At 34.5% G+C, this 22,805-nt stretch overlaps 1 protein-coding gene across 3 annotated transcripts in view; it reads left to right on the top strand.

Annotated features, from left to right (window-relative positions):
* Positions 1-22,805, top strand: part of LOC138711163 (uncharacterized) — a 1,508,851-nt gene that overhangs the window by 1,102,805 nt on the left and 383,241 nt on the right. The gene's annotated exons all lie outside the window — the stretch shown is intronic.

Genomic DNA, 22,805 nt, shown 5'->3' with positions numbered 1-22,805 from the left:
TACAAAAGTTTGTAAACGACAGTTTTTCACGGCCGGATCGCCAAATAATTTAGTCGTCCACGTTATACTATCACTAGTCTTAAATTTACAAAAGTTTGTAAACGACAGTTTTTCACGGCCGGATCCCCAAATAATTTAGTTCTCCTGGTCATACTATCACTAAAATTAAATTTCCCTACCCGAGTGGACGTGTGTTTTAATTTGGTAACTTTGGGCTCAGGGGTTGAGTACACGTTTAGTGTTCCAGCTGGTTATATATAGCATCACGAGGGCGGAAGGGCTTCGAGGGTGGAGCGGTTATTAAAAGACGGGCAAGTAACGTTCCCGAATAAACACATTCGAAGTGTTGATGTATAAATATTTAAGTTATGTTGTTTATACTCTTAACCCTTTGAGTCTTGGGTGATAAACTCTGTAATTGATATTCATAGCAAGGTTTTCCTGTAATTCCATTTGGCTACCAGCAGCAAATCACGTACTGCGTTTTCCTTTTAAGGGCTGTGCGAGTGCTATTTAGTCTATGTGGGAGCTGTTTATGTTTCTTGATTGCCTTTTTTCCTGACGCCATTCCATGTCTGCTAATGGAGTAGGCTTGCTCTCGTGCTGCCCTCTCTACTTGACCTTGTGACCTGACCTGCTTGGTTTCTGAGTGCTGATTGGTCGCATGATAAAATGTGTGACGTCACGTCACATTTGTTATAACACGCTCTCTTCGGTTTATGAACGAAAGTATTAATATCCCTTTTGTGTAGACTACGGCGTTCCTATTTTGACTCCATGTTTTACTGCATCTGAAGAAGACCACCACTACTCACAAGTAATCGAAGCATAACAGAAATAAGTGTGTTGTTATAATCACCATTTGTTTACTTTCTCATTACCCGAAGTATGTCATAAAGTGCTTCTTTATGCTGAAAAAAATATTTTGAGATTTTTATGAAAATGCACATTTCCCGTATTTCTATACGGAAAAGTAGTTTTGAACATTCGTTTTGTCTGTTTCTGTCTGTGACGTGATACCACAGCGGATGAACAAGTGGTCCATTTATATTAAAAGATAACATGATGAAGTTTCCATAGGATAAACGAGTCGTTTACAATCAAACTGCACCTTCTCCAAATTATGAAATTTGCGATTAAGGTATGTTCCAGTGCAGAATTTTGTAGGGAATATCATAAAGTTCTCGTTTGAAGTCAAACTAAAAATTACCTGCCTTAACTTTAGTAGTAAAATCATCATGCGGAGTCTAATTGCACTATTTTTCCGTCTTTTCTGACCATTCAGATTTTTTAATAAAGTGCAGTTCGATTCTAAGGCCCAATTGTATAAAACTCCCTGACTAAAGATCAACTTTGATCGAAGATCGAAAAGTGAACCGAGTTCAGACACTTCTTCTATTGTATAAAACTTTTCTGCGATCAAATTACCTTGGTTCAAATGCAATCTAAGTTCACGTGAAAATGATTTGGCAACATCGCATAAACAGGTGAAATACGTGATGCGCGGACCATGTTATACAGGTTTGTTCAGTGTTGCCAATCTAGCGACTTTAACTCTTTTTCAACAACAATTTCTTTTAACTTTTATATTGCTTAAATAGGGATTTAGTGACCTTTTTAGCACCCCATAGTGACAAAATGTAAGCTTTCTTTGTTGATAATGAGAAATCTAGCGACTTTACAACTACTTTTTGGCGACTTTCCGTACACTCTGTTGCAGACACTGTTTTTTTTTTTGTGTAATGTAAATAATGGCGGACAATAAGAAGAAGGCTGACTGTTCTCCAAGTTGTTATCATGTTATGGCGTTTGATACTGCTAAACATAATAAAGCTTTATAAAACGACAATTTTCGTTTAGTAATACAGTTAATTGAACATTTATTAATGTACCTATCATATCCATTAATAATTAATGGTTGTTATAAACATAATATAATTATAGGTTATGTTATTTGATAATGCTGAACACGATAGAGCCTTATAAAATATAAGAATGTTTGTGTATTAAGGCAAGAAATTGAAAGAAATATATATAAATGTACCTAACATATCTATTAATATTAATAATAATGGATATTTTATTTGCACAATCTGTCACTCGTATATTTCAAACAGAAAAGAAATAACTGAACTTGGATCATCTAACTTAATCGGAGAAATTTCTTCAGTCAAAGTTGACTTTAGTTTGAGACAAATTAATCTCAGATTAGACTTTATACAACACAAAATTCCAAGTTCAGCTGAAACAAGGATCAATTTAACCTCTGAGCTAAGATTAAATGGTTTATACAATCGGGCCTAAGAGACTCAAATCCAAGATACGTCCTGACTGTGTTGTTACTTTCAGTACCGTCGTTTCCCATAACTATGGTCCTGGAACTCAACTATGGTCCATTCATAATTTGTACTCCATAACGCAGTACGTCGTTTATCTAAATTTTTGCTGTACTGTAGTTTGAAGTCAAGTCACTGTAGCTATCTACGAACGGTCTGTTACTTCTACAATGTTACAGATTACAGGACTGCAGTGTTGCTATTTTGAAAGTTATTAAAAAAAAACAAGTCTGATTTTTGGAAGTTCTGGAAACAGCTGAGTAGGAGCTAGCATTATGTTATTATTGAAACATAATATTTAGTTAAATTGTGAAATACAATTTCCTGCTAGAAACCACGTCGTGCCATGGAGCCTACTGCCCTGTTCTTCAAAAGTGGGCGGACCGCGTAAGTCTTTTCATAAAGGTAGTGCCAATATTTAGCGCAGACTGAGAAAATCTCTTGCCAGAGAAACTTCGGAAGAAAAATTGTGTTTCGCAAGTCAGGTGGTTTTGAGAAAAAAGAAATAATGCTACCTTTAACTCCTGTATGAATTTTCATAAAAATGTTTAGATAGAAAAGTTATTAATTTTGTTTAAATGCACCCCTTATAAAGATGTAGTTCCTCTGATACATTCGTAATGAGAGTTAGAACACAAGAAATATATGCTACCTCTAACGTCTGTACAAAGTTTCATAAAAATCTGTTAGATAAGAGAGAAGTTATTAATTTTGTTCAAATGCACCCCTTATAAAGATGTAGTTCCTCTGATACATTCGTAATGAGAGTTAGAACACAAGAAATATATGCTACCTGTAACGTCTGTACAAAGTTTCATAAAAATCTGTTAGATAAGAGAGAAGTTATTAATTTTGTTCAAATGCACCCCTTATAAAGATGTAGTTCCTCTGATACATTCGTAATGAGAGTTAGAACACAAGAAATATATGCTACCTGTAACGTCTGTACAAAGTTTCATAAAAATCTGTTAGATAAGAGAGAAGTTATTAATTTTGTTCAAATGCACCCCTTATAAAGATGTAGTTCCTCTGATACATTCGTAATGAGAGTTAGAACACAAGAAATATATGCTACCTGTAACGTCTGTACAAAGTTTCATAAAAATATGTTAGATAAGAGAGAAGTTATTAATTTTGTTCAAATGCACCCCTTATAAAGATGTAGTTCCTCTGATACATTCGTAATGAGAGTTAGAACACAAGAAATATATGCTACCTGTAACGTCTGTACAAAGTTTCATAAAAATCTGTTAGATAAGAGAGAAGTTATTAATTTTGTTCAAATGCACCCCTTATAAAGATGTAGTTCCTCTGATACATTCGTAATGAGAGTTAGAACACAAGAAATATATGCTACCTGTAACGTCTGTACAAAGTTTCATAAAAAAGCTGTTAGATAAGAGAGAAGTTATTAATTTTGTTCAAATGCACCCCTTATAAAGATGTAGTTCCTCTGATACATTCGTAATGAGAGTTAGAACACAAGAAATATATGCTACCTGTAACGTCTGTACAAAGTTTCATAAAAATCTGTTAGATAAGAGAGAAGTTATTAATTTTGTTCAAATGCACCCCTTATAAAGATGTAGTTCCTCTGATACATTCGTAATGAGAGTTAGAACACAAGAAATATATGCTACCTGTAACGTCTGTACAAAGTTTCATAAAAATCTGGTAGATAAGAGAGAAGTTATTAATTTTGTTCAAATGCACCCCTTATAAAGATGTAGTTCCTCTGATACATTCGTAATGAGAGTTAGAACACAAGAAATATATGCTACCTGTAACGTCTGTACAAAGTTTCATAAAAATCTGGTAGATAAGAGAGAAGTTATTAATTTTGTTCAAATGCACCCCTTATAAAGATGTAGTTCCTCTGATACATTCGTAATGAGAGTTAGAACACAAGAAATATATGCTACCTGTAACGTCTGTACAAAGTTTCATAAAAATCTGTTAGATAAGAGAGAAGTTATTAATTTTGTTCAAATGCACCCCTTATAAAGATGTAGTTCCTCTGATACATTCGTAATGAGAGTTAGAACACAAGAAATATATGCTACCTGTAACGTCTGTACAAAGTTTCATAAAAATCTGTTAGATAAGAGAGAAGTTATTAATTTTGTCCTGATAGATTCGCGTTTTCACCCACTATGCAGTGTAAAGATCCTGTAGCAGAAATTCTGAAAAGCTGTAAGCATGCCTAGAAGCACTGCTGAACAACCCAAATTAGGGTATTAAGAAATTGAAGTCTTGTTGTATGTAGCACTTACTACTTTTCAGTAAAAAGTTGTAAATATATTTCATTTTAACAACTTCCCAATGTATGAAAACGAAGCATGCTTCAATCGTTTCGGTTGCTGGTTTCCACCTCTTCTTGAATCTCTCTTTGCTGTCGCTAGGGAGGCAGGGATCTCAGGTGTTCCCCGTATTCCATTAGTAACGGTCACTTTGATGATTCCATATTCATGTAGATATATGCGTCCTTATTACCCCTGTTCAGAGCGACGATACAATCCACGTAAGGGCAGTCAATAGCTCTCATCAAATACAAGACGTCCCTAATATGGAAAATTCATCTTTAATACCCACTTTTATCTAATGGTCAAATGATGTACACCCAGCCAAAAAATAAATATTTTCTCTCAAGATACAATTCGTTTTAGCTGGTCAGATATTATCGGCAATCTTTCAGCATTTAATGAAATCATTTAAAAATATGTTCCGAATAATTCTAATTGTTCTGTTTCAGGACTAATCTTCGGAATTAAGTAACAATAATTGTGAATATACAAGTGAACCGTAAATAATGTCATTAACACCGGATGGTTATTCTTTGAGATATTTCAAACAAAAGCCTTTACTAAAATTTTGCTCGTTTTTGCTGTCTTTTCGAAATAAAAATGGTTATATATGAAACATTTCATAGCGTGTCTTGAGAAAGTCATTGATTTAACCCGTTTCTGTATACTGGGACAGATATGGCACATACCGGTTTCATATTCATATAACTTAGGCCTATAATATAAGCATATAATATTTCAAACTGGATACTGGAACAGATATGGCACATACCGGTTTTATATTCATATAACTTATGCCTATAATATAAGCATATAATATTTCAAACTGGATACTGGAACAGATATGGCACATACCGGTTTTATATTCATATAACTTATGCCTATAATATAAGCATATAATATTTCAAACTGGATACTGGAACAGATATGGCACATACCGGTTTTATATTCATATAACTTATGCCTATAATATAAGCATATAATATTTCAAACTGGATACTGGAACAGATATGGCACATACCGGTTTTATATTCATATAACTCAGGCCTATAATATAAGCATATAATATTTCAAACTGCATACTGGAACAGATATGGCACATACCGGTTTTATATTCATATAACTGATGCCTATAATATAAGCATATAATATTTCAAACTGGATACTGGAACAGATATGGCACATACCGGTTTTATATTCATATAACTGATGCCTATAATATAAGCATATAATATTTCAAACTGGATACTGGAACAGATATGGCACATACCGGTTTTATATTCATATAACTTATGCCTATAATATAAGCATATAATATTTCAAACTGGATACTGGAACAGATATGGCACATACCGGTTTTATATTCATATAACTTATGCCTATAATATAAGCATATAATATTTCAAACTGGATACTGGAACAGATATGGCACATACCGGTTTTATATTCATATAACTTAGGCCTATAATATAAGCATATAATATTTCAAACTGCATACTGGAACAGATATGGCACATACCGGTTTTATATTCATATAACTTAGGCCTATAATATAAGCATATAATATTTCAAACTGCATACTGGAACAGATATAGCACATACCGGTTTTATATTCATATAACTTAGGCCTATAATATAAGCATATAATATTTCAAACAGCATACTGGAACAGATATGGCACATACCGGTTTTGTATTCATATAACGTGGGCCTATAATATAAGCATATAATATTTCAAACTGCATACTGGAACAGATATGGCACATACCGGTTTTATATTCATATAACTTGGGCCTATAATATGAGCATATAATATTTCAAACTGCATACTGGAACAGATATGGCACATACCGGTTTTATATTCATGTAACTTAGGCCTATAATATAAGCATATAATATTTCAAACTGCATACTGGAACAGATATGGCACATACCGGTTTTATATTCATATAACTTGGGCCTATAATATAAGCATATAATATTTCAAACTGCATACTAGAACAGATATGGCACATACCGGTTTTATATTCATATAACTTGGGCCTATAATATAAGCATATAATATTTCAAACTGCATACTGGAACAGATATGGCACATACCGGTTTTATATTCATATAACTTAGGCCTATATATAAGCATATAATATTTCAAACTGCATACTGGAACAGATATGGCACATACCGGTTTTATATTCATATAACTTGGGCCTATAATATAAGCATATAATATTTCAAACTGCATACTGGAACAGATATGGCACATACCGGTTTTGTATTCATATAACTTGGGCCTATAATATAAGCATATAATATTTCAAACTGCATACTGGAACAGATATGGCACATACCGGTTTTATATTCATATAACTTGGGCCTATAATATAAGCATATAATATTTCAAACTGCATACTGGAACAGATATGGCACATACTGGTTTTGTATTCATATAACTTGGGCCTATAATATAAGCATATAATATTTCAAACTGCATACTGGAACAGATATGGCACATACCGGTTTTATATTCATATAACTTAGGCCTATAATATAAGCATATAATATTTCAAACTGCATACTGGAACAGATATGGCACATACCGGTTTTATATTCATATAACTTAGGCCTATAATATAAGCATATAATATTTCAAACTGCATACTGGAACAGATATGGCACATACCGGTTTTATATTCATATAACTTGGGCCTATAATATAAGCATATAATATTTCAAACTGCATACTAGAACAGATATGGCACATACCGGTTTTATATTCATATAACTTGGGCCTATAATATAAGCATATAATATTTCAAACTGCATACTGGAACAGATATGGCACATACCGGTTTTATATTCATATAACTTGGGCCTATAATATAAGCATATAATATTTCAAACTGCATACTGGAACAGATATGGCACATACCGGTTTCATATTCATATAACTTAGGCCTATAATATAAGCATATAATATTTCAAACTGCATACTGGAACAGATATGGCACATACCGGTTTCATATTCATATAACTTAGGCCTATAATATAAGCATATAATATTTCAAACTGCATACTGGAACAGATATGGCACATACCGGTTTTATATTCATATAACTTAGGCCTATAATATAAGCATATAATATTTCAAACTGCATACTGGAACAGATATGGCACATACCGGTTTTATATTCATATAACTTGGGCCTATAATATAAGCATATAATATTTCAAACTGCATACTAGAACAGATATGGCACATACCGGTTTTATATTCATATAACTTGGGCCTATAATATAAGCATATAATATTTCAAACTGCATACTGGAACAGATATGGCACATACCGGTTTTATATTCATATAACTTGGGCCTATAATATAAGCATATAATATTTCAAACTGCATACTGGAACAGATATGGCACATACCGGTTTCATATTCATATAACTTAGGCCTATAATATAAGCATATAATATTTCAAACTGCATACTGGAACAGATATGGCACATACCGGTTTCATATTCATATAACTTAGGCCTATAATATAAGCATATAATATTTCAAACTGCATACTGGAACAGATATGGCACATACCGGTTTTATATTCATATAACTTAGGCCTATAATATAAGCATATAATATTTCAAACTGCATACTGGAACAGATATGGCACATACCGGTTTTGTATTCATATAACTTGGGCCTATAATATAAGCATATAATATTTCAAACTGCATACTGGAACAGATATGGCACATACCGGTTTTATATTCATATAACTTGGGCCTATAATATAAGCATATAATATTTCAAACTGCATACTGGAACAGATATGGCACATACCGGTTTTGTATTCATATAACTTGGGTCTATAATATAAGCATATAATATTTCAAACTGCATACTGGAACAGATATGGCACACTGTCAATAACTGGATTTGATCATATGTGATATCAGTTAAGAAAGAGAGAACTACTTAAGCTATTTGAATATTAAACCAGTGTGTGCAAAACTGTCCTATGCAGTAAGGGTTAATTCCCAAAATGCTAGGTCAGTTTAAGAGTTCATTGAATTTTAGTTTTGTTCTTTAAATATGCGGAAATTTGATCACAACAAATGTTATATTGTAAAATGTCTTTCCAGAACGAGAATTTACATTTGTTCGGATCAAATTTATGCATACTTAAGGGACAAAACTAAAATTCTTTCAATCATTTATTATCATAATAATAATAAAAAACGAGAACAATTGTATGAGACGTTTTTGTTTGAAATATCTCTAAGAATTAATTAATTAATTAATTAATTCATTCATTCATTCCTTTAGTGTTCTGCCCAAGGGCAGGTCTTTCACTGCAAACTCAGCTTTCCCCAATCTTTCCTATTTTCTACCTTCCTCTTTGTCTCCTCATATGATCCATATATCTTAATGTCATCTATCATCTGATACCTTCTTCTACCCCGAACTCTTCTCCCGTTCATCAATCCTTCCAGTTCATCCTTCAGAAGGCAGTTTCGTCTTAGACAATGGCCCAACCAATTCCTTTTCCTCTTTCTGATCAGTTTCAGCATCATTCTTTGTTCACCCAATCTTCCCAACACAGCTTCATTTCTGTTAGGTTGCAGCACCAAATTAATATGCTATATTCATCCATATGTCTGCTCCAAACTATGAAAATAAAAAACTTCGTTCTATTTTGTGCCAGTGTGACATATTGAAGTGTGTTAGGAATAATAACCATCAGAAACTTGTGTCAGAAAGACTTGTGGATAAATTCGTGAAACCTCTACTTACTTGTAGTAATGTAGGGAAGTTACAGACAGAAACAGTTTTCCGGTTTTCTTATTCTTTCAAGAGCAAAGAACAACAGCAACGCAAGGGAGCAACGTCTTTCTGCGGAATGCTGTTATTCCATATTTAAAATATTTAATGTCATTTCAAATTCAAGATTTTTTAGTTAAATTCTTGTTTAAGAGAACTCACCAATTGCAAATGTGTAAAACATGTATGAAAATTAAATTCTAGATCTAAAGAAAGTCTTGATAGGAAATGTTATTGAGCAAATATTCAAGAACATCCCCAGAAAAATGCATCTGCTACAACAATTATAAGAAAAGTAACATTTCAGTAGAGGAAAATGCACTACAAAACTAAAGGCTCATTCACAATGAAAATTAAACATAACGTAAGCGTTAACTTAAGGATATAAACGTTACGGTAAAATCAAGAAATCATACCATCATTCACGATGGGAACATAAACATAACAGCAAACATACTTTGTAACCATGGAAACATAACAACGACGCCATTTCCTCATATTCTGTCGTATACTTCAGCGCTCCACGATTGTGTTCTGTTTGCAAATCACGTAAGCTTAAGCATGAAAGTTTGGAGTTTGCAAACTTTCATGTTAACGTCATACGATAATGTTTATGTCAATGCTTATGTGAATCATTGTGAATGATCCCATTTGGTGGCCTGGGCGCAAACTTCTGTGTTTATGTTACGGTTATGTTTAATTTTCATTGTGAATGGGCCTTAAGCTGTAAGCCGAAAAAAGTTATTAGTTTAAAAGTTTGAAACTTTATAGATGAAAATAAGAACTTGCAGTTTCTTCTAAAGTGATTGGACAATTCTATGTGCATGAAAATTGATTGGGAGGTATTTTAGACCTTAAGGTATGTATTAACGTTTTGGAGGAAAATCTACATTTTTTAACCAACCTTTTTAAGATATTTATCAGACAACATATGAAAGTAGACTAACATAACCATATATCAGAAACTTCAATTTCACTTTTTGATTCCTTAAAAAAATTGATTAATTAAAAATTATTCTAGTTCTTCAAAATGGCATATATTTTCTAAAAATTACTCAATTTTGAAATTTCTTTCACTGAGTTATTGCTGTTTATGCGTGCAATGCTCTGTACTAGGATTTTGCAGCTAACATTATTACAAAGAAAATTTTAGTCAAAAAAACGCCATTTCAAACGTTAATACATACCTTAAGCAATTTTTTAATGATGAAGACAGAACGTCATAATTTTTTTTACCACAAATTAGGGAGGGGGGATCACGTCAATGTGTAGGCCTACCCTTAAATTCTCTGCCACTTTTATATTTCAGCAATGAGTTAGCACCTTCGTTACATATCGCCTTACAACAAGCATATTTACCGAGATCTTGTTGACAAAACCGCATCCTATAGCAACGGTTACCAAGCAACGCATGCATGCAGGTTGGTACGCCTGTACCTCGCCAAACTAGAGGAATTATCTGTCTGCAAATAAGAAGCCAGAGTGGGTAGGGGGTGGGGGAAAGCCCCGATAGATAATCTAATAGAATTTTCCAGAAGCGGCGGGCGTCGCCTCTACTAAACGAATCGCATAGTTAAACGAGACCACCCGACGCACAGCGGGATTGATAAAAAAGAGAAAGTAAAAAAAAAAAAAAAGCTACGTACGTTATGACGGAACAGTTAATGAATTGCCATGTTTACTTTTCGCAGCGCGCCCTTTTGATAAATTTCGGTACTACAGTCTGTGTTGGAACGTCCTTCCATTCCTGATCGTTTTGAATTGTGTCTGCCATCTCCTCCACTCGTCCCGTCTCCCCCACCCCCCTCCCCTGGGCTTCAGTCTCATTTGAATACTTTTTCTGTGTTTTTACAGTAAGCTCTCCCGGTACTAGAGATTTTTAATCAATTCTCTCTCTTATCCGACAAATATTTTGTAACTTTTTAAGTGAGAACGGAATACGCGATAAGGTACATTGCAAAAGAGGCTCCGCAGTTGTATTACAAGTTTTGCATATTCGTCCCTCTTCTCGAATCATTTGCGATATAGACCATTGCTGCGAGCTCAGTTGCTAAGAAACGCTTTTTTACTTTCACGAAAGGGAAAGTGTTGTTGAGCTACAAAAAACCGATTGAGATACTTTATACAGAAATAATAATAATAATAATAATAATAATAATAATAATAATAATAATAATAATAATAATAATAATACTTACTTACTGGCTTTTAACGAACCCGGAGGTTCATTGCCGCCCTCACATAAGCCCGTCATTGGTCCCTATCCTGAGCAAGATTAATCCACTCTCTATCATCATATCCCACCTCCCTCAAATCCATTTTAATATTATCTTCCCATCTACGTCTCGGCCTCCCCAAAGGTCTTTTTCCCTCCGGCCTCCCAACTAACACTCTATATGCATTTCTGGATTCGACCATACGTGCTACATGCCCTGCCCATCTCAAAAGTCTGGATTTAATGTTCCTAATTATGTCAGGTGAAGAATACAATGCGTGCAGTTCTGTGTTGTGTAACTTTCTCCATTCTCCTGTAACTTCATCCCTCTTAGCCCCAAATATTTTCCTAAGCACCTTATTCTCAAACACCCTTAACATATGTCCCTCTCTCAAAGTGAGAGTCCAAGTTTCACAACTATAAATAACAACCGGTAATATAACTGTTTTATAAATTCTAACTTTCAGATTTTTCGACAGCAGACTGGATGATGAAAGCTTCTCAACCGAATAATAACAGGCATTTCCCATATTTATTCTGTGTTTAATATCTTCCCGAGTATCATTTATATTTGTTACTGTTGCTCCAAGATATTTGAACTTCTCCACCTCTTCAAAAGATAAATTTCCAATTTTTATATTTCCATTTCGTACAATATTCTCGTCACGAGACATAATCATATACTTTGTCTTTTCGGGATTTACTTCCAAACCTATCTCTTTACTTGCTTCCAGTAAAATTCCCGTGTTTTCCCTAGTCGTTAGTGGATTTTCTCCTAACATATTCACGTCATCCGCATAGACAAGCAGCTGATGTAATAATAATAATAATAATAATAATAATAATAATAATAATAATAATAATAATAATAATAATTTTGGGGTATTCCAGTCTGAATCGCGGTCGTACCACAGTCATAGGTGTGCGTTCCACCTGCTATAAAACACGCAGCTTTTCCTGTACGGTGAAAATCGCAGAACAACCCAAAACTGATTTTTTACACGATAGTGTTTTATGTTGTATTTACAGCTATTGTTGTTAGACCTACACAGAAACTTGTTACTAGGGATACCATTCTTCACAACATAAAACTACACTGAAATAGACTCATTATAGTGCACTTATTGTTACTTAGTTACCATTACAGTGCAGTTTTGCGAAGGCTTTGGAATAATATTACTCTAAATTTTGAATGAAAAATATATTGTATTTGCAATTTTAATCGTGCAAAAAATATTGTACAATACACGTTTGTGAACTACATCACAAAATCTCAGACATTGAAAAACTCTCTCAGCTCGTTTTTCAAACATCTCCTCGATTTTGTAAAAAAAAATCTTAACCTTGTATCGTAGGTAATATACTACTTCAATATAGGGTAAAGGTTGGTAATATTGTGATCATAATATTATGATAGTACTTTTTGAGAATTTTTTTTTTTTACAATTTTACTAAGCGAGAGAAGGACCTCTTTTGTGCAGAAACTTGTCCACGAACATTGCCTGAATATGTTGACGCAAAAAACCGATCTTCCTCTCGCTCAGTAAAATTGTAAAAAAATTCTCAAAAATATCCATCATAATATTATTAGTATCACAATTTACCAACCTTTACCCTACTTACTTCAGCATAATAAATTTCATAACACTTACTTTATTATGGTGGCACTGACAGAAAATAACTCATTAATGCAATCTTTCTGAGTTATTGAATTATCAAGTGGATTAATAAATTTAATAGTGACTTTATTATGACCACAATAATAACAGAAATTAAAAACTCATGAATGTAATTTTTGAGTTACTGAAATAACAATAGAATATAAATTTAAGAACCATAGCACTATTACGACAATTACAATGACGGGAAATAAAAGCACATGGAGCGATTTTTCTGAGCTACTGAATTAACAACATAATAACAAATATTTAACAACAATGACTTACATTATTAGGTCTACAGTATACAGTGATAGAAAATAAATTCACATGGACGCAATATTTTTAAGTTACTGAGCTATAACAAGAGAAATAATCAACTTAACAATGACTATTAGGACGACAATAATAATGACAGAAATCACATGAACAACAATGACACAGAAATCACATGAACAACAATGACACAGAAATCACATGAACAACAATGACACAGAAATCACATGAACAACAGTGACACAGAAATCACATGAACAACAATGACACAGAAATCACATGAACAACAATGACACAGAAATCACATGAACAACAGTGACACAGAAATCACATGAACAACAGTGACACAGAAATCACATGAACAACAATGACACAGAAATCACATGAACAACAATGACACAGAAATCACATGGACAACTATGACACAGAAATCACATGAACAACAATGACACAGAAATCACATGAACAACAATGACACAGAAATCACATGAACAACAATGACACAGAAATCACATGGACAACTATGACACAGAAATCACATGAACAACAATGATACAGAAATCACATGAACAACAATGACACAGAAATCACATGAACAACAATGACACAGAAATCACATGAACAACAATGACACAAATCACATGAATGCAATTTTTTTGAGTTACTGAATATTAAACAAAATTGCTGTAGAATCGCTTTTATCCGGCACTAAAGGGATCAGGCTGGTTCCGGATACGAGATTTTTCTGGACAATTGAATAAATACCCTTATATACAAAATAAAGTTCGTATTTCATGATGCGTAGCTCAATTGTTAGAGCGCTTGGTAAGTAGAACCAAGGACCCAGGTTCGATTTCCGGCACCGGGACGAATTTTTCTCCTCTAATATTAATTGTTACCGTAACAGACATTCTGTAGGACCAAAAAAATCTTTACGTAGATTCTTCGAGCAACAGTGCAGATTACTGTGGAATCCCGACCACCAAGTGACTCAACTGAGTGCGCTCCTTGTATAATGGCAGTTGACTTAATATAAAACGTGTCAACATGTATGTCGAACTTGGAGTCAGGCCACAAATGGAATAACACTGGAGGAGAGGGATTCGATCCGGTGGTGTGGATTGAACTTCGGCGTAGCTCAATGGTTAGAGCGCTTGGTACGTAGAATTAACGACTCGGGTTCGATCCCCGGCGCCGGAGCGAATTTTTCTCCTCTCATATTAATTGTTAACGTAATAGACATATTCTGTAGGACCAAAAATTAATCTTTACGTAGATACCTTTCAGTGTCAAAGTAACCACTCAGGGCTGATTTCACCAAACATATTTAAACTCTCTATATACTAGTTATTCTACGTTAAATTTGTACTTCAGTAAAAAAAAAAAAGTTTCTTTGCTTTAACTTCAACAATATTGTGTCTAACCTTTATTAATCAGGTAATCTTTTAGTATTTTGACTTTAACTGTAATTGTAAATTCGATATTAATTATAATTTTAATTGTATTCATAATATTGTAGTTGTAATCCCCTCGTAGAGGTGAAGAGAAGGTTAAATAAGTAAATACTAAAAAAAAAATCCGTAACACAAGTTTCATTCCTGTCAACGCCGGGAATCGAACTACAGTTCGGGGTATGTTAGACGGCGCTTATTCCGACGGATCCCGGCCAACTAGTCACTCATATCGAGTGCACCTCAGCACATGTGTGGACTTCGGTCCTGCGTTCATAGACATCTATGACGTAGTGCAGAGGGCGGCCACTAGAGGGAACCCAAGAGCTGGAGCTTAATCCGAGACGATTCTAACCGGCGTCGGAGTTGTATCCGGTGTGGCTTAGCGGATAAAGCATCAGCACGTAGAGCTGAAAACCCGGATTCAAATCCCGACGCCGGAGAGAATTTTTCTCCGTTCCATTACTCTTTCATCGTATGATGGCGCAGAATATCTGCATGGAAATATCATATGTACTTCGGTAATTAAAATAATATATATGATATGCGTAAATCACTTCGTGATTTAAGACGGCGCTTATTCCGTCGGATCCCGGCCAACTAGTCACTCATATCGAGTGCACCTCAGCACATGTGTGGACTTCGGTCCTGCGTTCATAGACATCTATGACGTAGTGCAGAGGGCGGCCACTAGAGGGAACCCAAGAGTTGGAGCTTAATCTGAGACGATTCTAACCGGCGTCGGAGTTGTATCCGGTGTGGCTTAGCGGATAAAGCATCAGCACGTAGAGCTGAAAACCCGGGTTCAAATCCCGGCGCCGGAGAGAATTTTTCTCCGTTCCATTACTCTTTCATCGTATGATGACGCAGAATATCTGCATGGAAATATCATATGTACTTCGGTAATTAAAATAATATATATGATATGCGTAAATCACTTCGTGATTTAAGACGGCGCTTATTGCGTCGGATCCCGGCCAACTAGTCACTCATATCGAGTGCACCTCAGCACATGTGTGGACTTCGGTCCTGCGTTCATAGAGATCTATGACGTAGTGCAGAGGGCGGCCACTAGAGGGAACCCAAGAGTTGGAGCTTAATCTGAGACGATTCTAACCGGCGTCGGAGTTTTATCCGGTGTGGCTTAGTGGATAAAGCATCAGCACGTAGAGCTGAAAACCCGGGTTCAAATCCCGGCGCCGGAGAGAATTTTTCTCCGTTCCATTACTCTTTCATCGTATGATGGCGCAGAATATCTGCATGGAAGTATCATATGTACTTCGGTACATTAAAATAATATATATGTTAGAGCTGCAGTCAAGTCCTGAGGTGCCGAAGGGACGCGTCTTGTATTACTACAATAAAATTGTCAAAATTGAAATACGTAGCCAGTGATCAAAGAAGGCGTATTGGATTGTGAAACAGATTGCCCGTTGGCTTCGCCACTGGGACCTGGCTAGTGCTGTGCGGGTGTGTGGCTAATCAGGCGGAACTAACCGCCTTATCGCGTCACACGGCTGTATCGGACGGGTTATTAAAAGCGGGGACGCACGCGAAGTAGCTGATAACAAGGTGACAGATCCGCCCGCTGCCATAATGCTGCGTGTTTCACTAATTAGATACTTGCAGATGGCGTGGGCGCCTCGACTTACTGTACCTGAAGTCCTGCCTTCCAATCTTTTCCTTCGTCTTAGGCCCGGTATTATAAATACGGTTAATCTAAAGATTAACTCATACTAGCTGTAAGTTAGTGACATCTATGAGGTGTTTCATGTACTTTTACACAGTGAAATTACTTTTGGATGAAGAAAATGAGAGCCATAGAGGAAGGAAATATTGGTCAAGCTTGGTATTTAAAAAGTGGGCGTAACCAATGTCACCGTTACAGGAAATAATTAATAACTCAAAAACTAATAATACAAATTAAACGTGCTATACATTAAATTAAAGACAATTAAATTCTCTGTAAAATAGGCTAGTTTTTGAAAAATCATAATTTTTTTTACATCTCCAAGGTGTACATATACCGTAAGTTAAACCAAGTCTACTATATACAGTCACGAAGCTTGAGTTTTGAGGTTGCTAGAAACAATAGACTGTGACGGTACTATTTGGCATTGCCTGTAATGAGGCGATATTAGCGATCCTAGTGGTGAGCAACACCTAATGTTTTCATATTTACTACGTATTGAGCTTCGCGACTGTATATAGTAGACTGTGGTTAAACCAAGCGAGAGTTTAAGTCAACATGCTGTATTACAGAGTCTATTTTCTGACATTCTTTCTACATTTTCACTCCATCACCTACCATTTGCCGCTGCTGCTGCAATTTCTATTTTTACTCCGGCTACTGCTGCTCCTATTGTTATCACTACTAAATTTTAACTCCAAAGCTTCATTTTTAGAACGCCGAGGCTAGGCCCACACTGTGGAAAATAAAACTCTTCCAGGCTGATTGAAACTGAGTCAGACGTCTTGCTACAACCAACTAGCCCTTCATTAGAGGTGGGAAAAAATAACGTAACGGTTATTTTGGAATAGTTCCTTGCTTGGAACTGTTCCAAAAAGTAACAACACCTTGGAATACTACGTTCCAAAATAACAGTATTGTTCTGAGCTAGAACGAGATATTTGCCGTTACAAAATACTCGTTTCATTTTGGAACTACATTATGACAACGCAACGCCTGTTCCACAGAACGGAATATGTTTGGTAGTACTGGAAATTGAAAGCAGAAGTTGGAATTCTTTCGTCGCACTGAAAGAAATGTTGCAAACTATATTAAAAGTTAAATAGTAAAGATACGAAGAGTTTCTTTAAAAAAATGCGCAAATTGTCTTGAAACTGATGTTATCTATCAAACAATTATTAACATAATGCCTGTATTAGAGTACAGTAATTGCATTGTGAACTTTATCAAGGGAGATGAAAATGTATGGATATAGGTGTACCGCAAGGAACAATTTTGGGACCTATTTTATTTCTAATATATGTTAATGATCTGCTAAATATAAATTTAGAAAAATTTAATGGATCTATTTATTCATATGCGGATGATACAGTAGTTATTTTCAGTGGTTTTTCTTGGCAGGAAGCATATAGAAATGCTAATATAGGTGCTAACATTGTTAAAAAATGGCTTAATTCCAACTTCCTTTCTTTAAATATATCTAAATCAACTTTAGTTCCTTTTTCGTTAACAGCTGCCAGTGTTCAAAATTTAAAATTTAGCGATAAATATAGACTAATAATACACAGTGAAAATTGTTTAGATCCCAAAAGTTGTAAATGTCCACCTTTGAAACAAGCCACGTATGTCAAATATCTGGGTATCACTATTGATCAGAATCTACAATGGCCTCATCACATTACTTATCTTTGTAAGAGGCTTCGTAAAACAATTTATAAATTCGTTAATCTTCGATGCTACTTACCTATTAGAGTTCTACGAAATGTTTATTTGGCCATTATTCAGTCTATCATTCAATATGGTATAATTGTTTGGGGTGGAAGTACAAAAATTAATCTTAGTTCGTTAAATTTACTACAAAAACGAATAATTAAAATTTGTTTGAAGAAACGTTTCGATTATGCAACTAAATTAATTTATTCTGAATTTAATGTATTTAATATTGAACAAATTTATAAGTATACGCAGTTAAAATTTTATCATAAAAATCGTAATAAGTTTGTATTACAGACACACAATTATGACACAAGACGAAATATTAATTCAACATTAGTAGAACCTAAATGTCTCACATCTGCTGGTCTAAAGCATAGCATAAATTTTGGCCCTCGGTTGTACAATGCTTTAACTAAATTATACCCAGAACTTCTAACATGTAACCCACTAAGATATAACAAGAAAATGAGAAACGTGTTAATATCTTCAATTTGATTAAATAAATTTATAGCCTATGTGTATGAATTAATCAACCTATATTATATTTGTATTCTATAATTTTGAAATATATATTAGTCCTACTTTTCACGTGCGATATTATTCTTCTCTAGTGTTAATATTATATTATATAATTCCATTGCCGCTGTAATTATATTTTAGTTCCTATTTTATTTTACTTATTTATTATTATTATTATTTTTTTTTAATTTTAATATTATATCTGAACTGCGACCGAGCACGAGCGCTGCTCATTCGGTCTCAAATTTTGTTAATACTACTGTATCTTCTTTTTATATTGCTTGTATTATTTTATTTGTATTTCTCTTTGTTTGTTTTGTAATTATATTTCTTTATTCTGTATATTTGAATTTAAATAAAAAAATACATATGTTTCATTTATAAATATTTTACATTTTTAGTTTCATTACCAATTCTTGCAATTTAACTAAATTCTGTTGAAACATGACTATTATTGAAGTATTTTTATTTACGAAAATACAAAAGTAAATTTTTCTATTTGATTATAATGAGACCATTACTCATCATGACGGCATTGATACGAAATTTAGCACGGTCGAAATGATTATAGCTTTTATTTACTAATTTTTGGAGAAATTGAAACCATTGTGAACTTTACCTGAGCAGAAGAGAAAGAATAGGTTAGCTTTATTTACCATTGGGATCCACTTCGATCCAATTTCAAATATATATATATATATATATATATATATATATATATATACATATATAATTTGAACTGGTAATAGAAATTACGGGAAAACGGCTGAACGGATTTTAATGAGTGTCCCATCATTTCCATGCCTGGCATCCAAAGTTTTTCGGAAAATTAGTAGTTTTCAGTGAAATGTCAATTTTCCTACATAATTTTCTTATTTTCCAAAATCCATCTGTTGTCAGTTTTGAGAATTATTTTATTCAATCACGGCCGACTTGATTGAATTTTAGAACAAAACACACACTACAATAAACAATAGGCTATTACACGAAGGCCATGACCTGCAGGATTACCGACATATTTAGAGCTCAATTCAATTTGTTACTAAAAACTGATTCTGCAGTGTATAATTTTCTGAGTACAGCTGTGTATTGGATATTCAAATCTACGAAACTTGAGGTGGTTTGATGACATTATTACCATTAGAAATTAAATATTATTATAGTTAATATCATGATGCATCTATTTTTCATTAATTGTACATAATATTGATGCTATATTGATGACATGAAAGTGAAACGTTTTGTGGTTATGTAAGTATATGTAGAGAATATCTTAATTTAGATCTTCATTTCTATAATTTACTGAGTGACTGCTATATATAACTACAAAACTTAAGTAAGATAATAATATTGTTATTAAAAATAAAATATTTTTATACTTATTAACCCAGTGGGGTTGGGTCATTTTCATGTAATTAATGGCGGTGTAGTGTAGATATTGATATGTGTCATTGTCTTCAGTATTGGCTCGAGAGAACACAAAAATTACAGTTCCTAAGGAAAGATAAAAAGGTATTACTTACGGATAAAATAAGAGCCCTAGAAAATTTTGTAGTCTCCAGATAATTTCAGCAGGATCTCTTAGTAGGATAAAATGATTTTACGCTCTACATTTCAAGTTCTACATGCAGCAGCTATACGAAAATGCTATTGTTCGAAAGCTTAGCAAACCTGACATTTTTTTAAACGTTTGCCTACAATCCACAATGACCTGAAATAGCTACTGCTATCGTCCTGACATTGATACTTGCGTTTTCGCGTTGAAACTCAAAAACTGAAGTTGGATAGGTTCAAGAAAAAGTATTTGGCCTAAAAAAAATCCATTCAGAGGGAGTATGTTTCATTATTATGGAAGCAAATAACTATCAAAAAGACAAGTATTCTTCATTGAAAATAAATCTGAAAAATTTTTATTTGAACGTCTAACGAACTTAGTTTGCAGCAGTATTTGCTGCACAAGCCACTAGTCATTTATAATTGCATTACATTTCCTGCTTCGAACAAACTTGATCTACGAATTCACATCTCAGCTCATTATGACATCATACTGCATCACATAGCATACAGAGAAGTATGTGGTCATTTAGCGTCCAAAATAACACTGTTACAGTCGGTTACATTACATACTACTGTGTGTTCATTTCAAAGTGTGTCATGACGTCACTGTTGTGAGTCAGCGATTTGAAACGAGTTTCAGCTTTTATGTCAGAGAAGTTGCCTATTAATCAAGGCGTTCAATCTGAACTTGAGAACGTATACTGTATAACTTGAATGTCGTAGCAACAGATGACGATCTGTAAAGTCTGTGTGCTACCATAACCTCTTTCGAACTGTGTTTTGCGCGGGCAAGTCGTACGCAGGGTATTTGTTATCATCGATTGCGTACGGCAACATTCCACAACACAAATCAAAATGCTCCGTGTCCATGTTGACCGTCCAAGTTAATGTTAACAAATACGTAAGTAATCGTCTTAACCCTCTCCACATATCCCGACAGTAAGAAAAGAAACTCACTTCAGTACGTGTTTCCAAACAGTTCACATTCTTTCCACTACTGGCGTTACCGTACGTATCGGGAAGTAATCTTCAGAATGAACGCCGTACTTGCTAGGCAACTTCTCTCGCATTTATGTAATACGCCTCTGCGGAAGTGTAGGAAGATTGAATTCTCTAGGCTCATCGGCTAGCCACATGACGACATACAGCGAGCCATGACACATTTTGAACTGAACACCCAGTAGTCGTACGTACATGTTCCAAAATACTACTGTTCCATTAGATACTAGTAGTACGTACCGTCGCCCTCGGTAGCGTAGTTGGTATAGTGCTGGCCTTCTAAGATCGAGGTTGTAGGTTCGATCCCGGCCGAGATCGATGGCATTTAAGTGTGTTTAAATGCGACAGGCTCATATCAGTAGATTTACTGGCCTGTAAAATAACTCCTGCGGGACAAAATTCCGGCACATCAGCGACGCTGATATAACCTCTGCAGTTGCGATCGTCGTTAAATAAATCATAGTACTAGTACGTACCTGTTCCGAAAAACTACTGTTCCATCAGATACTAGTAATGCATGCATGTTCCAAGATACCACTGTGCACCTGTGTAGTTACATATGGTACTGTTATTTGGAACCTAGTATTTTCAAGAAATTGGAACAGTTGGAACTGTTACAAGAAAATAACTTTTTCCCATCTCCACCCTAGATAAGCAGGCTACAGCCTGTCATATGTACACTCTAAGCACACGAAACGTTTTGTTTATTCCAAGCAGGGGGAAGGTAGCCGGGAATTGTTTCATGTCTACTTGTTTGCTGCAGTCAAAATCCAGAAATATCTTTCCGCTGGCTTTGTGATTTGTACATTGTACATTGAAATTCTTCGAAATGATCATTGGAATAAGCTAAAATATAGCCTAAACCTTGAAGAGAAGAAGAAGAAGAAGAATAAGAAGGCAATTTTCAACCTAAGAGAACAGCAATTATTTGGTAGACCTAACCACCTAAACATTGTGAATTTTTTGTGTGTATTTCGCTATCAGTGACAACTTTATTTTTGAATGATTGACCATAGTTTCCTCCATTATTTAAAGCTACAATGATATAACTTACTTACTTACTCTACTTACTTACTTACTTACTTACTGGCTTTTAAGGAACCCGGAGGTTCATTGCCGCCCTCACATAAGCCCGCCATTGGTCCCTATCCTGTGCAAGATTAATCCATTCTCTATCATCATATCCCACCTCCCTCAAATCCATTTTAATATTTCTTACATCTACGTCTCGGCCTCCCTAAAGGTCTTTTTCCCTTAGGCCT

Source organism: Periplaneta americana, chromosome 12 (genome assembly GCF_040183065.1).
Source record: "Periplaneta americana isolate PAMFEO1 chromosome 12, P.americana_PAMFEO1_priV1, whole genome shotgun sequence".
NCBI lineage: Eukaryota > Metazoa > Arthropoda > Insecta > Blattodea > Blattidae > Periplaneta > Periplaneta americana.
The sequence above is the reverse complement of the archived record's forward strand: the minus strand, read 5'-3'. Positions and strand labels throughout refer to the sequence as shown.